The 16880-nt window shown below is 55.3% G+C and overlaps 1 protein-coding gene and 1 long non-coding RNA gene across 3 annotated transcripts in view; one reads left to right on the top strand and one right to left on the bottom strand.

Moving 5' to 3' along the window:
- The window catches only part of CAPZB (capping actin protein of muscle Z-line subunit beta), a 125885-nt gene that overhangs the window by 63526 nt on the left and 45479 nt on the right, over positions 1-16880 (top strand). The gene's annotated exons all lie outside the window — the stretch shown is intronic.
- LOC132001662 (uncharacterized) lies at positions 2620-16617 on the bottom strand. The gene is made up of 3 exons (XR_009399649.1): positions 16469-16617; positions 3139-3330; positions 2620-2756 (listed from the first exon to the last, which is right to left on the bottom strand). It is a non-coding gene; the product is annotated as an uncharacterized LOC132001662 (long non-coding RNA).

Genomic DNA, 16880 nt, shown 5'->3' with positions numbered 1-16880 from the left:
CTCAGCCCGCTGGCCTTCATCGGTTCATCAGCTCCGAGGAGGGCTGTCAACGGTTATTCTACAAGAACTTCACCTCCACTGTTGGTCGAATACTCTTCCAGGTGCCGGCGATGTGGGATGGGAGGTCTGGCTCCATAGAACTGGCTTTTAGTGGAGAATTTAGGGAAGACTTCCAGAAGAAGGAAGACTTGGCTTCGGCCAGCTTGGCTCTCTCTGTCTCCCAAGCAGATGCCCAGCCGGCATGTTGGTTTGTCTTTACTTTTGACTAAAGGTGGCCCAGGCTCTTCTGTGGCTGTGCCCTGTCCCCTGACTCTGCTGGCCACCTCGGACCTGGCCTCTCCCTCTCTTCCTCACGTTCTTCCCCCAGAGCATTCCTGACAGCTGAGCAAAAATGCTTCTTTGGAGTTTGGGGGGCAAATCCCAAAGTGGCTGCCTGGAGTAGAGAATTTTATGTTTCTTCTCTTTAAATAATAACATTCTGGTCCGTAACATGCCCACATGTAAGACATTTTAATATAAGAAGAATGCTTTCTACACTGAAGCCTTAAGTCGAGTTGAGGCTCAGAGAAGTTGGCCTTTTCCCGCCTGGGGCTTGGTGAGGGGGCCTCCCAGCCGGGCGTCGCCTTCCCCCTGCTGGGCACCGACCAGCTGAGCTGTGGGTCAGGGGTCCCCCACTGACAACACCACGGACGCATGTGGGGCTCGTGCGTGGTGGTTCGGGAGTCATCTGCCAGACCCCATTTGCTGCTGCTGAGGGAAGTTTCCCTACAGGTTTATGTCAGGGGTGGGGGGACTCGGCTTCTAGCTTCCATTCTCCTGTTTGTCCTCGGGTCCACCCAGGGTCTCCTGGGAAGTTTTCTCTCCCAGGCCGGATATTGTCTCTGGTAATTATGCAAAAAGCCCCTGCGCAGTCTCTGTTGCACTGATGTTTCTGAGCTTATCCTGCGCTTCCCTGCAGGCAACACTGAGCTGCGGTTCCCGTTTTACAAGGGGAAAGCGTTCTAGCCAAGGGCCCCCAGCAGTATTTTAATGAACTCCATTCCTTGAAGTTGTGGTGAGACTGCTCATGCAAGCGTTTTTGCTCTTTGAATGGACTGCAGCTGTGGGGACTAAAAGCAAGGGAGGGGGGGAAGCAGCCCCTGGACCGAGGTGCTGAACTGGCCCCCTGTTCCCTGCCCAGGGCTGCCTCTCTGTAGTGAGATGGCCTCCCATGACCTCAGCCTGTTGCAGAGGTGAGGACCCTGCCATCTGATGGCGCGGCCTCTGATTTGTGTCAGGGTGACAGCTAGGCAGCCCTTGTAAACAGGGATAGGATGGCATGATTGGCTCGGAGGGGGAAGTGGGGCTCCCTGGAGTGCCTTCCCCTGACCTGCTCCCTCATAGATGCTGCTGGGAAGTTATTTGAAATTCTGATGAGCTCTCTTCTCTGCAGAAGAATGGGCCCTCATTTGATCCAATTAAGAATGAGATGGATTGCCTCCTGTGCCAGCAGCCCAGACCATTAAAACTTGAAGCCACGCGAATGAAGGAGAAAAGTACAGGGGCCATTTGCTTTCCTTTGTGCGCATGTGTTCTGTTGGGGAGCCAGGACTGTTTCCAGGAGACCAGAATGACGTGTCCGCTGGTCCTGAGCAACGCTGGGGCAGTAACGGAGATGACTCATTATGGCCAGGGGCTCAAGATGCTCCAGAACTAGGTTATTGGAAAGCAGTCTTCTGTCACTGTTGATGTCAACCCCCTAGTTCACTTTTGTTGTTTTTAAGAGGAAATGCTAAAGTTCCAATAGAGATGTTGTGTTTGGCCTCAGATTTATAATTTGACTCTCTTCTCTTTTCATTCGTCCTAAAGTCATTTTCCGTGAATAACACGGAAAAATGGCTTTCACGGAGAGCCACCCGGTGTGGAGCACTGATGTATTCGGGCCACGTTATTACACATTTGATCGGCATCTGGTTTAAGCCTCTCAGCCACCCTGTAAGGCGAGCGGGCAAGTCCCCTTTCATAGCCGAGGACAACAAGGATGTCCTATACCGGACGCGGGACCTAGGACCCAGTCGGGTCCAGCTGTGGGTTCAGCGTGTTGCCCACTGGATTACAGTGTTAAAGGTGAAAACGTGATAGTATGTCATTTCTTGTGTGTCTTGCTAAAATGATCCCTTCAGGTGAAACTGTAAGAGGAATCTGTGATAAGGGCGGGCTAGTGGCCACAGAACCTGTAAGTGCATCAGGAGAAAAGCCTCTTCACCTTCTCTTCTTGCCTCTTCTGGTTCAGAGCTCCATCAGAGCAACCCGATTTCTGCTTGGCCTGGCTGCTGGGAGCAGTGGACTCAGTGGGATTAGTGGTGCGGGGGTGAAGCCGTCAGTAACTGTCCCCCAGCACATATGCGCATACACGCACACACTCCTACTGTGCCCTGTGTGTGTGTGTGGGTAGGGGTGCTCTTTAAAAAAAAAAAAAGCATTCTGTCCAAACACAGGTTGTTGGCCACTCCTTATTTTTTCAGTTAATAAAGCAAATCTAGACATTTTAGGAAAAGCAAGTTCTTGCGCCACAAGAGCTAAAGGGATGGGTCAGGAAGGGGGCTGCCTTGAAATCAAACGTACCAGAACTAGCGCACAGCCCGGCAGAAGGCACTTGGAACATAGGAGGCACCTGGGGTGGGAGGACAAGATCCCGTTGGTGACAGCAGGGGCAGCTGGGCGTGGGCTCCCCATGCGGCAGGCGGCCGTATGTGACAGCGCTGTAGAGCTCAGACCTGAGGGCAGAAGCGAGGGGGTCAGCCTACTCAGCACGGGGCCCCCGTCCCCTAGGCACCTAGGATGGATTTTAAATGACATTCATGTTTCAGTGGGAAGAAGCAAATCAGATTGCTGAAACAGCTAGAAACATCGGAGGCAGACAAGCGGAGTATCTCTTGTCCGGCAGGCGCTCATCCCGCTCGGGGACTAACAGGAAGTTCATAGGCCAGAAGCAGAGGGAAAGCCTCGACAGTGGCCGGTGCTGAGGTCGGGGAGGCCTTATTCCTGAGACTGACACCGAAAGGATGGTTTATGACCACAGACAGTTTTAACTTAAAAGTTGGGATAAAATTAAATGAGGGAGCTGAGAAAAAGCTCTGAAAAGTATTTGCCACTTACGACAAAGAACGTTCCTCCCTAAATCTCAAGAAAGCAGCTTCTGAGGCTGTCACTGTTGTTCCCACCAGACAGAAGCAGCAGCAGGGGCCCGGGCTTCTTAGGCAGGGTCACCAGGTGGCCATGCTGGAGCCAAGCTTTGGACCCAGGCAGTCTGACTCCAGGATTCCCGGCCGCTGTGTGCGGACATTTCCACTAAAAAGAAAAGTGGGAATACTTTGTTAGGACAGAGAGCCAGGTGCCCAGACTGGTGGGTCATAGAGGGAGCCGTGCAGATGTCTCGTGCACATCCTTTGTGTCCTCCTGAGGAGTACAAAATGAAACAGGATAGGATGGCTGGAAAAGTGGCCTTCACGGATGACCCGACTTTATGCTCAGTGGACGGATTGAATTTCTTCCTGGATGCAACCTGCATGTTGCCTGCCTGTCATGAAATTGGGCAGCTCACCTTGGTTGAGACTCTTGAGGAGCAAAGACTGTGAACAATGGGGGAAACATGGCCAGCTCTGCCGTCTGGGAGCCATCCATGTTGACTTATTAAAGGTTCTGAGGAGTCCTGCAGTTACAAACAACATTGCCTCGATCCCAGCACTTCTCTGACTCACTTTCATGGGATCTACTTTGGAAAACATTGGTTTCCTAGAAAGGTTTATAACCTGCATAGTCAAATGGCCTGGATTCTAGACCCTTTTTGGCAATGGCCATAAGTGTGGTGTTAACCAAGCTCACAATTTTTGTGACCAGTAAAGTGGCATAGGAAGAACTTGGCTCTCCTCGTGGCTTCTTCAGATAGAGAACTGCTGCAGAGAACTCACAGCTCCTTCGGCAGTGGGGGAACCAGGAAGGTGGGAAGGAAGCACTGTGTACATTGAGCAAGTCTTATCGAAAGTCAGGGACCCTGGGTTGCAGCATTGGGTCTGCTCCTAACTTCTTTGTGATCAGCAGCAGCCAGGTCTGTCTGGGTCTCTTAATCTCCTCTCTGAAGTGAAGGCCACACGGTCACAGTCTCAGAAGCTGAGTCCCATTGCCTAGAACTAAAAGATCGTCACTGTGGATCCTGTTGTGTGGCGGTCACTACTTTTGCCGGCAGAAGAGACATTGATTGCTGTCAGGTCTGTGACCGAATAGCCTGCCGTGTATGGTAAAAATGTGGAGAGAGCCAAGCCGATGGGGACCTGTGGCACACCCCACACCCCCCCGGGGCTGGGCTCCATGGCCTCCGCAGCACCCTTCTGTGTGGGTGAAGTTAGGCTGACTGGGACCTGGATCCCGTTCTGTCACCTTCCAGCTTCGAGAGCACAGGCAGGTCGCTTTACCTCCCAGAGTTTGCTCCAGCATAAGAGATGGGGGTAAGAACACTGTTCCTGGAGCCCTTGTGAGGGTTTGAGCATGTATGTCACACACCGATGCGCGTGGCAGACAGGTGCTTAATCAGTGCTGGCTGGCTCCTTTCTTACCTTCGCAGGCTTTCCAGGACCTGTTGCTAACCCCTAGGCTCTGGCAGCCTTCCCTGTTTGCACAGGCAGACGGTCCCCATCCTGACTGCGTCAGGGGGATGGGGTTTAGAACCCAGTGCGCCATGGCTGGGACTTGGTGTATTTAACCCGGCAGGGAGGAGGTGAGAGGGCCCTCCACTGAGGTGTTGAGGTGCTCCTGACAACCATTCCCCCCGTCTGTGGACTCGGACAGTGGCATGCCTCTGACGGGCTGGAAAGCACGGCAGTGCCATCGCCCTCGACCCCTGGGCCAGCAGAGGAGGTCAGAGACCTGTGTCGTGGCCAGGAAGGACAGCTGTCATTCCACAGAGTGGGCTGATGGCGTGTCCAGCCTCCCATCCCGTCCTGGCAGAGTGGGGGCTCCCGGCCTGTGTGAGTCCTCTCTGCTCCTCCTTACCCTGGGAGCTTTGGTGGGCACGGTGCTCCCTGCTCAGCTCCCTGGATTCGCAACATTCAGAGTCCTTCTTTGGAAGCCCTGGCGGAGGAGCCAGACACAGTGGCTGCGTGTGGGACCGGTGGGGAGTGCGAAAATGTCCAAGGAGCCGGTGGCGGATCCCGCAGCCTCCCCGCTCCCTCCAGCTCATCGCCTTCACTTCAGCCATCCACAGGCACCGCACAGGCAGGTGGACGTCATCCAGGATGGGCCACCTGGGACCCAACACCCTCAGGAGCCCCCTCTGGGGTCCAGTTTCCTGTTCTCTGTGCCTTCGCGTCCTTCCATCCCATCAGGGTTGCTGGGGTCCCAGCCTGAGCCCCAGTCTCTTTAGTCTCCCCTCTGCACTGCCAGTGTGACCCCCACGCACCCCCTCCCCAGCTTGAGAAGCAGCCCCCAGGCCGACATCTGTGGCTCCTCCAGGGTCACCCGGCAGAGGGCCTCCCCGCCCCACGTCTGTCCCCCTTCAGCCTCTCCCGATCGGCGTCTTATGGCGCAGAGGCTGCTTCAGCCCCTCGCCTGCTCCTACCTATTCCTGCCCTGATGTAGACGTAGGCCTGCTAGAGGCCACCAGCCGCGGCGTGGGTGTTCGGCTGGGCTTGCAGCAGCGTGCGCATTTATCCTGCACATTTCCTTGGACACGGACTGATTGTTTAAAGATCTCCCCCTCCCCATATACCCCTTGTATGTCAGGCTACAGAAAGCTTAGAGATGGAGCGCCTGCCAAGTTCTCGGCCGGGAAGTGTTAGGGCCCCTGTGAGTCTGGCATGTCTGGAGCTCCAGACCCGGTGCGGGTGAGCGCCTGGAGCCCAGAAGGCCTGGCTGAGCCGAGCCCTCGACTTCCCCGTGTCTGAGCGGGGTGACTTCTCAGTCATGGCTTCTTCATCTTGGGGGCAGGCCTGATGTCACTGCCCTTGAAAACTAGACCTGGTGTGTGTAGAGCTCCTGGCACAGTAGGGCTTAGAGGAGGTAGCCGTCCGTGGAGGGTTCTTGCCCCAAGTCTGATGTGGCCATTGAACAGATGAAGGAAAGCTCTGCCAGTTGCCTGGTTGTTGGCTGGTAACTGTGAGCTGCCAAATCTTTTCTTGGTCCTTCGCGTGCTTGGTTTCTTGAAAGCACACCCCCCTTACAGATGAAACAGAGCGGCTCAGTAAGTCAGCCAGAGCCTCACAGCTCGTTACTGAGTAGCAGGGTCGGATTAACCCCAGGTCCGTCAGACTCATGTGCCCAGTTTCCTCCCACCATGCTGTCTGTCCCCGCACTTCTCCAGGATTAGCTTCTGCCTTGTCGCTGCAGGTCCCCAGCAGATACCGCCACAGTTATTAGCACCTGCAAGAGGTTATTCAGTCTTTGCAGAATGGAGCTTTCCCCTTCCCTTGTTGAGAGGAAGACTTGTTCTCGCCTTCCATTGTTAGAGAGAAATGCTGGTGGAGGTGGCTGTGGTGGGGATCACGTGCCCCCCAGGTCCGCATGCTGCCACCAAGTAGCGCTGTTGCCTGGCCTCTTTCTGTTAAGAGGGTGGAGGCAGGTGCCTTCCAGCCCCCCCCCCCCGCCCCCACTCCAGGCTTCCCATTGCTTGCATTAAAGAGTCAGCGCTCTAGAAGAAGGTGCAGGGGTGAAGACTGATTCCACCCTCCTCTTTCGGGTCACTGGCCTTCATCAGGCGGGACACTTTTTGTTCATTAGTCAGGCCGTTTGCAGTTGCTGCGTTGCCACATCTGTTGCTGCCTTCCTGGACCTGTTGCGCTCACAATTAAGGTTCATTACAGACCCTGTCAATCACAACAGGCACAGAGCCTGCCTTTGAGAGGCCTGGGAAGGGCTGTCCCTGCGCCCTCCCCTTCGCAAATGGTCCCCGACCGGATTCTGGATGTGTGGTGTGCGGGAGAATGGGGAGGGACCGCGCTTGTAAAACTCCACAGACTCCCGGGTCCTGGGGGGCCTGGTACCTTGTGTGTAATTGAAACCTTCACGCCAGGACGAGAATTGATGTTACAGATGGTGCTGGTAGGAGCTGTGTGAGATGGAGGCTTTGGAATAAGTGTCTGACAGCAGGCCACTCGAGAAGAGATTCGAGGCCAAACACAGAAGAGGTTTAATTATCGTTGATCTCCCTCTCTCCTCTTTCTGGAATGTGTAGGCACACTTAATTACTACTAACTGGAAGCTAAAATAACCGTCTGGGTTCAGAACGAAACCCTTTCGGAGATTTGCCCCAGGCTGGAAATGATTATTCTTCCTACAAGTGGATTTTCCCTCGTTCTCACCGTGCCAGATGTCAGAAGGGAGTGAGGGGCTGCGTCAGGCCTGGAACGTGGCCTCCTGCTCCTTCCCCAGCATTTTCACGCCTCGTTTGTTCACCTTCCCACTTTGAACTCTGCCTGCTGGGGAGCCCCACATCCAGGCTGCCTCAGTCCACGGGGCCTGGTGAAAGCGCTGCCTCATGGTGCCGCACTCCTAGCACGGGGGTGGGGGGGGGGCTGGGGCCGAAGCACTGCTGCCCCATAGCCCCGGGGTCCACACGGTGCCGGGCCACATTGCTGATGCAAAATAAGTCATGATCGGTGAGCCAGTAAACCTGCCCATCCCAGACCCGAGAGGGAGGACTCTCCATCTGTACCTTCTGAGCCGTGGACTCTGAGGAGGGAGGAGAAAGGGGGCGGCAATGCCATGAGAAGCTGGAAGGACTTCAGAGGCCTCAGCTCTGTGGGGTCGGCGCTGGTGGCCTGGGCAGTGGACAGGGGCGCACGGGGGCAGCAGACCCCAAGTCCGCTGGGTCTCGTACCCCCAGGAGACCTAGGTGACCTCGAGGAGGCCGCTTCCACGCTCAATGCCTTCGTTTCCCCGTGGGTACAGTGCAGGGAGTTGTGAATTCACCTCGTCCTCGGAGGGCAGGTGGGAGGATCAGGGGGCTGTGCTGGGGCATCGCAGGGCACATTGAAGAGCGTGGGCTTCTGTGAGAGCAAGTAGTTTGTGCAGGAGAAACACGGGGACTGGGGCAGCTGGCCTGTTGCAGTTCAGCTGTCCTTCTGAGGACGGCTGTGTCCCTTGCCAGAGTGCCCCACGTTTTCTTGTGCAGCGGGCAGCGGGCGAGTGCTTCATGATCGGGCTCAGGGAGGTGGTGCTGTCCTCCAGGGTGGAGTGGGCAGTGGGGCGCGCCAGGTCCATTCACAGTGACCGGTGCACTTTAATGCCCTCCCCTCGAGTACTTGACCTCTCGGGTCTTGGCTGAGAACACATGAAGTAGGGTATGTGGCTTGTGGAAGAACCTCGGCTGAGAGTTCAGCACAGAGGGAGGCCCTGGGAGCACTGGATGCAACTCGGCTGCCGGAGGCCGATGGGGACATGGTTTCAGGTGCCCAAGGCCATTGCTTCTAAGGAGTGCTGCCCATCTAGCTTGTCGGCCGAAGGCATGTTTATCATTTAGGGCCGTTCGGTGCACACTGATTGCTACTACCCTTTCATGGGTTACTGGATTATTCTAAGAGCCTCTGGATCTCCCTGCCTCTGGCCCCTCACCCACCCCATCTCCCTCTCAGCAGCCGGAGTAACCTCTCCAAAATGCAGTTCTCACCATGACCCCACAGAGTCATCAGGATCAAACCCAGAGAACATTCTGGGTTTAACAGACTCTTGAACTGGAGCCCTGCCCATCCCTCCTCCCTCCTCCAAGTCCCTTCCCCTCCAACCATACCGATGTGCTAGGGCTTCCCTAAGGTCCTGTGCCCAGTATTGTCGGATCTTTATACGTGCTGCCCATTCCTGGGAACACCTCTCTACCCCAGCCCTGCTGATCTCAGATCTCTGTTTGGGCCTCACTCCCCCACCCTTGTCCCTTGGTCACTGCTGCTCACGAAACTCTCTGAGGGCAGGGATCTTGTCCGCTCTGTTCACCTCTGTATCCACAGAGTGGGCACAGATGGACTCCCAGGGAAGGCGTGCCCGGCCCCTTGTGAGGGCTAGAGCCTGCGCTGAAGCATTGGGTCCCAGTGGTGAGGAAGGTAGTGCTTGTGTCTGTAGAGCCACAGTCAAGGGCTCTTGCCAAAAAGCAGGTGATGGGTGCGTACTCTGGTCGCACTGAGGATCCCGTTTGTTGCCACGGAGACTTTCTAGTTGTGTAATAGAAGAGACAGCAACTGATTATTTGTGATTGTAAGATTAGAGCTGGGAAACGGGCCTCTTCCCTAAACTGCTCCGCGAGCCAGCCTGCCTGCCACCGGAAGAGCCCCCGTCAGTTCCTTCCTGAGAAGCAGTGGCCCTGTGGACTTCGTTGACACTGAGGGCTTCATGAAATGGGCACTGCCACCCCCTTTGTCTTGTCTGATCTCACAGGGGCCTCGGGCTTTCCAAATCAGGTCAGGTGCTCTGGCACCTGCTGTCTCCCTCACAGCTCCAGGTGGTAACAGCTGCTGCTCCCAGAGGAAGCCGCAGTAGGCTCCCGGCTTCCTGATTTTCCTGAGCTCTTAGCTCTTCGGTTTTGGCAAAGGGCCGCAGGGTCTCTGCCTTAGTTTCTGATCCTTGTTACCTTTCTTAGATTTGGGAACTTCTCATAACTTCCAGGGAGCACAGGGTGTCCTTCAAAGCAGAGCTGAAGCCCCTGTTTAAGAAGACGGACCCCAGGGCTGCATCGGACACGCGATGTCCCGCAGAGAAGAGCCGCGACATGGGTGCGGGCTGTGTGCGGAAGACGTCGGCTCCTCCTCTGCCACCTGGGAGTCAGAAAGGCGAGCGCTCCCCCCGGGTGGAGGTGGGGAATAACGTTTTTCTGTTTTATTGCACATCTTTTCTCCGTGGACAGGATATTCAAGTCCACGGAAATGCTTATGAAGGTGCCATATACTAATCTGCAAACAAGAAATGCAGTTCCTAGAGCGGAGGGCCTCGCTAGTTTTCCCTGGAGTTAGGTTTCTGCCTTAAAACACCTTGAAGAAGAGCTTTCCTGTGTGCAGTGAGAGGCACCCTTAGAATGGGGCAGGTCCGGCCTACCTCCTCCCAGACCAGGGCGTGGTCCTCTGTTGCTCTAAGGCATGGGTCACCAGAACTGCTGGGAAGATGGCAGGGGACCAGACGGTGGGGGAGGAGGGGGGTGTTCATTCTCAATGAGAGTGTCAAGCTGACTGTGAACTTGTTGGTCACCCCATTGGCTTCCACATTCTTTCCATTCCGGAGACCCAGGGAAAATTGGCCAACGCTCCACAGGCTTTGCAAACCTTTCCCTAATTAAAGGGCCGCCCAGCTGTGTGCACAGCTCCTCTGCTTCACATCTCTGCCCTCCTGTGTTTGTGTTTAAAATTCCATCTTTCCCAAAAAGCTCGCCGCCAGCAAGTCTCCTTGCAAGCCTCCATGTTTGTTTGGCGAAGTCTTTTCCTCCGGTTTCTGTTCTGCCTGTGTACAGAAAGTCCAGGTCTCTTCGGGGTCACTCAGGCAGGTGCGCTGTCATTGTCTGTGTTAGCGTTGATGTAGGCCCTGGGAGGTGGCACTGGGAGCTCCGGGCCTCCCAGATGTCACACTCCTGGATGCCTGAGGGACTAGAGTGTTGCTTTGGTTTCCTTTTGGGCAAAAATGAACAAGAGCTTAGTCCTCCCGTGGTTCTGGTGAGGGGCAGTGCTACTGCAAGATCAGAGAAGTCGTTCCAGAAGAATCCAACTTAGGTCAGGATCAGGTCCAGCTGCAGGAAGCTGGGCGTCCCAAGGTGAAGAAGAAACGGGGTTCTTATCCGCTGGAGTCGGGAGGTATAATTCATCAGAAACACACGAAGATCCCTTCCTTGGCCTTACCTTGCCCAAAGCGGGGAGGGTCTGTCTGGCTTCTGTGTTTTGGGATCCCTGTGGCATCCTATTCTCACCAAACCCCAGGGAGCAGTGTTTAGGTCACGTTTGGGGAGCTTTCACGGAGGAGGTTTGAACAGTATCTCTGTAGGTTAGGTCCTGCCTCCTGGTGGGTGAGAAACACAAGGCAGGAAAGTGAGTTGGAAAGAGAGTGTTTCCCCAGGACCCGGAGAGTCAGAAGGCATTTCCTTCCTGAGAGCTTGGCAGGCACTGGCCCTGGGCGAGGCATGCCTGGGTCACCCTGGAGCACACGTCAGGTTCGGGGAACAGATTCAGAGCACTTGAGAACAGGGCCCAGCCTGCTTTCCCTGGCGTTTTAAGTAGGTCTGGAGTCTGGACGGGGACGTGGAGCAGCCTGCCTGTCCTTCAGGGGCTGGGGATTCTGACGCGTGTCTGTTCGCCAGTCCCTTAAAAGCCAGTGGCATGCTCTCAGTGACCAGGTCTCCGATGATTAAAGGGCACACCAATGTTGGTATCTGTATCATGGGCTGTGGGAAAGCCTGGACTTCCTTTTAGTGGGAGGCTGGGTGGGTGGGAGATCACTCCTGAAAGAGAGCAGAGGGGTAATGTAGGTTCTGTGTGCAAAGAGAGAAATTTCTGAAGGACCTGGAGTTGGAATTGAGGGGCAGAACCCTTGTGCTCAGAAGCCGTTCCTTAAGTTCTTCTCCCTCAGGCTGTGTCTGGGTCCCGAGGCTCGGCACCGCGGGGGGCGGGCTTAGCTCTTAGTCCCTCTCGGATCACCCGTAGCGCCTCGCTCAGTAGATGCTGTGTTTAGTTTCAGAAGGACCGTCACAAACTTCTGATGAGCTCGCAGAACCGTCTCCCAGAGAGGCGGAGAGCTAAGTACATAGACTGTCTTCAGCTCTGAGACTTTGTAGGAACTTAAGGCTGAAATGAACCTTGCTGGTCGTTTGGTCCAGTGGCTTTCAGACATTTCTTAAATCGGTAGAGCCCTCTTTCAAGCTAAGTCTTACACAAAACTTCCACGAAGTAGAGAGTGGTGGGTGGGCCTCCCCTTATCCCTGCCACCCTGAGCCCCCCACCCCCACCAGCATCCTACCAGGCGTCTCCTCTCTGCCTCCGAGAACTGAGAGACACATCTGAGTCAGTTGGCCCATTTTAGAGATGAGGAAACAGGACCATCGAGTGATCTATCCCCATTTCGTTTTAGACCCAGCTCTGACTTCAGGCCAACAGTGCGTCCCTACAATGTGTTATGTTAATTTATTTATTCCGACATGGGAAGCTCTGGGTTGCGAGGGTCACTAGTCCAGGACCTACTGAACACGAAGTGAAAGGCAACACTGCCGTCGGGAGCCTGATGCCCAGAGCCTCTGCTGACGAACCCAAACTTGTATTCTCTCCTGAAAACCCAAACTGATATTTTTGCATTCGCACCGAAGTTGGAGTTCCTTGGATGTATCTGTGCTCTCCACGTGGGACATTCTCTCTTGATTCACTTCTTTTTTTTAAAAAAACGTCTTTGTGGACGTTTTTACACATCGTGTAACACTCACCCTTTGAAGGAGTGCGTTTCAGTGGTTTTTAGCACGTTCAGAGTTGTGCAGCTGTCTGTACCCTGGGCCATGCTCCCGTGACCTGGGGGGCACCCCATCTGCACCTCGGTCCCACAGGCTTCACCGTGATTTGGCACCACACTCGGGCTTCACCTTCTATAACTCAGCTCTGTGTTAGCTCCTCATGTCTTGCCTGGACCCCCAGCTCTTTCTCTCCTGGGGGGCTCTGGGCCCTCCTCTTCGTCTCCATGGCACATAGTATGTGGGTGCATTGTTTGTGCTCTCTCTCCTCCTGGACTTGGAGCTCCTGGAGGGTAGGAACTGTATATAACTCCCCGTACAGTTCGGTGGGTCTTACCTCTTAAGAGCCAAAGTGGAGAGGAGCTCTTGGTCCTGAAGACCCCCGCCAAGGAAGACACCATCGGTGGCTCCAAAGCAGAGCTGACTTCTCCCCAGGAGAAAGAATTACAGATTTTATATTTTTTATTCCATGGTAGTCATTTTCTTTGGATGACTCAGTGAAATTAAAACAAAACCTGATGAGACCTCCATCCAGTGGAAGGAATCCAGTGGGAAACGTGGCCAGCCAGCCAAAATGGTTTTATGCTAAGAGAAGGGGAAAAACGCCCTGACTTGTGCATATGCCTCCCAGAACGTGGCCCATCCGTGCCGGCCTCCAGCCCCGCTCAGGCACACACACACGCAAACAGAACAGCACGAACAGTTCCACTCGGAAGGAACCAGCGGCCTCACTGGAACTTTGGTGGACTGTTAGGGCTGTTGATAAGTTTGTGATCCTGAGCGTTTGGGGAAGAATGTGTGGTGGAAAGAGCCAGAATGGTGGTCTGTGACTCAGTGGCTCTGAGCCTCTGCTGCTGCTTCACAGGGTTATCGGCCTCCTGGGGTGGGGAACAGCGGCGGGTGGCTCCTCCCGGGGGCGGGGGTGCTGTACAAGGCCTGGCTCGTGGGGCGGGCGGGGGGGGGGCGCTCGGCAGGTTGGGGTGGACTTGCTTTTTGGTTCACCTGCCGCACACACTCTGGAGACCTGTCCCTTGGCCAGGACACACAGATGACTTTCCAGCTGTTTGTCCCCGATTGGCATCGGAGCCCCTTCCTACGTCTCACCAGTGCGGCCCATCTCGCAGCTCCCTTCTCGTTCAGGGAGCACATGCCCTTTGTCAGGGTTCCGCAGCAGAATCTCATTTCCTGGAGGCTTTGAGACGTGTATTTTCCAAAGCCTGAGGCCTGGCCCCAACCTGAATGCCCAGGGACGAGGGAGCAGGCTGATCCTTCGTTTGCCTTCCGCTGGGACACCTTGCTGCCTTTCCCTCAGGCGGCCGTGAGGAGGGAGGTTCACGGGGACCCAGTCACGCAAAACCCCCCCTTTGCCGGGCACTTGCTCTCTGCCACTGTCCAGCTGGTGATTCTTTTGGCGGAGATGTTTTCGCGCCGCGCTCGCTCTCCAGGCCGAGGGCTCAGGGTCTTTCCCAGGATCACAGGAGGGCCACCGCGTCCTGCGGGGCCACCGTGATGGGCAAGTGAGCACACGTGCAGGGAGCTCAGAGGGGTGCCTGGTGTGCGGTGAGCCTTCGGAGAACGACTGCCGCTGCCAGGGTCCCAGCCGATGCAGCCAGAAATGAGGCTGGAGGTCCCTTGTCCCGCCCCTGAAATCACAGGGCCTTCGTGAAAAGATTGTATTCTGAACAGGTTGTTTAATGTAGTTTTCACCTGGTCATTTCCCCCGAAAGATCTGAAGTGATTTGAAAGAACGCAGCCAATGCAGTGATCCCTTAGCAGTGAAGAGGTCCCGCAGGACAGCCATGGCTCTGTGTCCGTGCTAGCCTGTGGGGGCCGGCACCAGCCCCACGGTCTCTGCACGGTGGTCGCCCATTCCCCCAGGGCTGAGGACTTGAGTCTCCGTCTAACTGGGGGGCTGCAGTGCCATCCCCAGTCCTCACCATCCCTCTTGGGCATGCTCACCCTCAGCCCCAGCCGGCCAGCCCCCGGTCCCACCTCCAGGGAGCCTGCTTCCCCCGGAGTCCGACTCGGACTTCCGAAGATCAGAACTCTGCACGAGGGACCATGTCGGCAGCGCTGGGAGCCCCACCAGTTCTGAGCTCCACCCCTGTCTGGAGGAGAAGGACCCTTGCAAGGCCCGCTACAAGGCCTTGTGGTCTGGAAGAGCATAGGCTGGGGATCCATCTCCTCTCTGAGGCTTGGCTACCTGGAGGCGGCAGGGGTCATTAGGCCCCCGGGGGGAAGAGCAGCAGCCTGGGTCGGGATGGACCGGGATGGACCGTGTAGGACGTGGGGGCCCAGGCTGCAGGCACTTCACACCGAGGCTACTGAGACTTCTATCTGGTGACTTTGTGGCCTCCGGCTTCATGAAGGTGTTTGTGTATTGTGCTCTGTTCCTCAGGGACAGGGCCTTAATTAAGAGGAGCAGGCGGGTTAGAAGGACCCTGACTTCTCTTGACTTCCCTCCACCAGGGGAGGAGTCGTGCCCCCGGCCAGGGAACAGTTAATTTAATTAGGCTCCAAGTGCTGGTTCATCCTCTTCAGGGAAGCGTAGGGTTACATGCGGACAACAGGAGCCTTGTGTGCCTGCCTGTGGTTGACTCACAGATAGCGATTTTAATTTTTCCTTTCAATTTGCCTTCTCTTTGTTTTGCCCCTTCCTGACCCTTGCTTTAGAAAACTTCTGGCCTCTTATTCCAGGCTGTGAGCTTCTAGAAGGCAGAGCTTTGGAGGCTGGAGCATGAATGGCTGAAACCCAGCCCAGGAAATTCGCCCTTATTATTTATCTGTGGGGTGGTTTGGGGCACCTGCCTGAGGAAAGGAAGCTGGCAGGGACTTGTTTCTTGAGAAAGTTCTTTGTTGTTTGTGGCATGTGAAAAATTTGTTTCTAAGTAGAATAAAATATTTGTTGATCAAAAATGATTTCCTGGGTGGGCGCCTGGGTGGCTCAGTGGGTTAAGGCCTCTGCCTTCGGCTCGGGTCATGATCCCAGGGTCCTGGGATCGAGCCCCGCATCGGAGGGGCTCTGCTCAGCAGGGAGCCTGCTTCCCCCTCTCTCTCTGCCTGCCTCTCTGCCTACTTGTGATCTCTGTCTGTCAAATAAATTAAAAAAAAAAAAAAAAAGATTTCCTGGTGTTTGCCCTGCTGGGCAGCTTCATTTAGGCCTTGAGGACTGTGCCACTAGCGACCAGTTGTGTGTGCCTGTTGTGAGCAGGCGCTTGGTCTGCTGCACCAGCCTCCTGGCCCTGAGGTGCACCTGGGTCATTGCGTTGTCATGTTTCCCAAATAGGGAAATTGCTGCTTCCATTCACACGTCCTTCGAATGCTATTCTCGTTAATCCCGCATCTTAACAATTTACAGATATCTAACGAAGGATACAGTCTGTGCTTTCATTTGAAGAATAGCATTCTTAGAGTCAAAGGCTAGCTTAATTGGAAGAGGGCTGGATCTGAAAGGTGCGGGCGGGACGGCGCCCCCACCTGTGTGTGTGTGTGTGTGGTTGGGAGTGGAGGACTGAAGTACACAGTGCCTGTCTCTCCTCTTGCTTGGCGCTGGGCTGCAGGCACAGGGTCCCTGCTGAGGTCCAGGCGTGGCTGGAGGGCTCTGGGTGGGCAGAGGGCCCCACAGCACAGAACCATTGCTGGTTCTGTGCCCTGTCGGTGTCCAGTGGCCGGAGCATGCTTTCGGCTGTGTGTGCCTGCCTTGCCCGCCACTGTCCTTGGCCCCTAGCATCTCCCTGGCGTGGGTACCTGGCATGCACCGAGCAAAATGAATCTCTTGGAGGCGGGTACCGTCACGGCATTTCCGAGGTTAAGGAAGGGTACACTCAGCCAGGAAGTGGCAAACCAGGGATTTGAACTCGTGTTTGATTTCAAGGTTGGTGTTTTCCAGAATGCCACACACTAGATTGTTTCTTACACCAGAATGTGTGTCGCTACAAACGCCCTCTCTGGTCTTACATTTCATTTTTATGTTTGTTTATTTTCATTAAGGAAAAAAGGGGAAAGTTTGTAGCCTTAGAAAAAATAAAACCAACCCACCTGTAAGCAGAGACCTCTGCTGGCCGCCGGGAGCTCCTGTGTCCGGACACTCAGCCACCGGGGAGCCCGCGCTTCCAGCGCTGGGAAGGGGGTGCGGGGCCGGCAAGGCTCCCCCAGCCGCGATTTCACCAGCGTCACTCGGCCAAGTGTGCGACCCAGCGAGCAGGGTCTGGTTTTGATTCTTATCTCTCTGGTGGCGGGCTCCCAGCCAGCGGGCTCCCAGCCAGCGGGCTCCCAGCCAGCGGGCGGATCAAACGACGAAATGTGTGCATTTGGCCATTTTTTTTTTTTTAAGAAATCGAGGCACAAGGGTGCACTTCTTAAGGATAGGGGTACCGTGGATTGGATTATCCGTGCAGTTGAACTGGTCTGGCTTTTGTGCTTTTTTAAGGGGCTCATCTCAAGTTTCTTT

The sequence above is a fragment of the Mustela nigripes genome, chromosome 14, assembly GCF_022355385.1.
Source record: "Mustela nigripes isolate SB6536 chromosome 14, MUSNIG.SB6536, whole genome shotgun sequence".
NCBI lineage: Eukaryota > Metazoa > Chordata > Mammalia > Carnivora > Mustelidae > Mustela > Mustela nigripes.
This window is presented reverse-complemented; position numbering and strand designations above follow the sequence as displayed.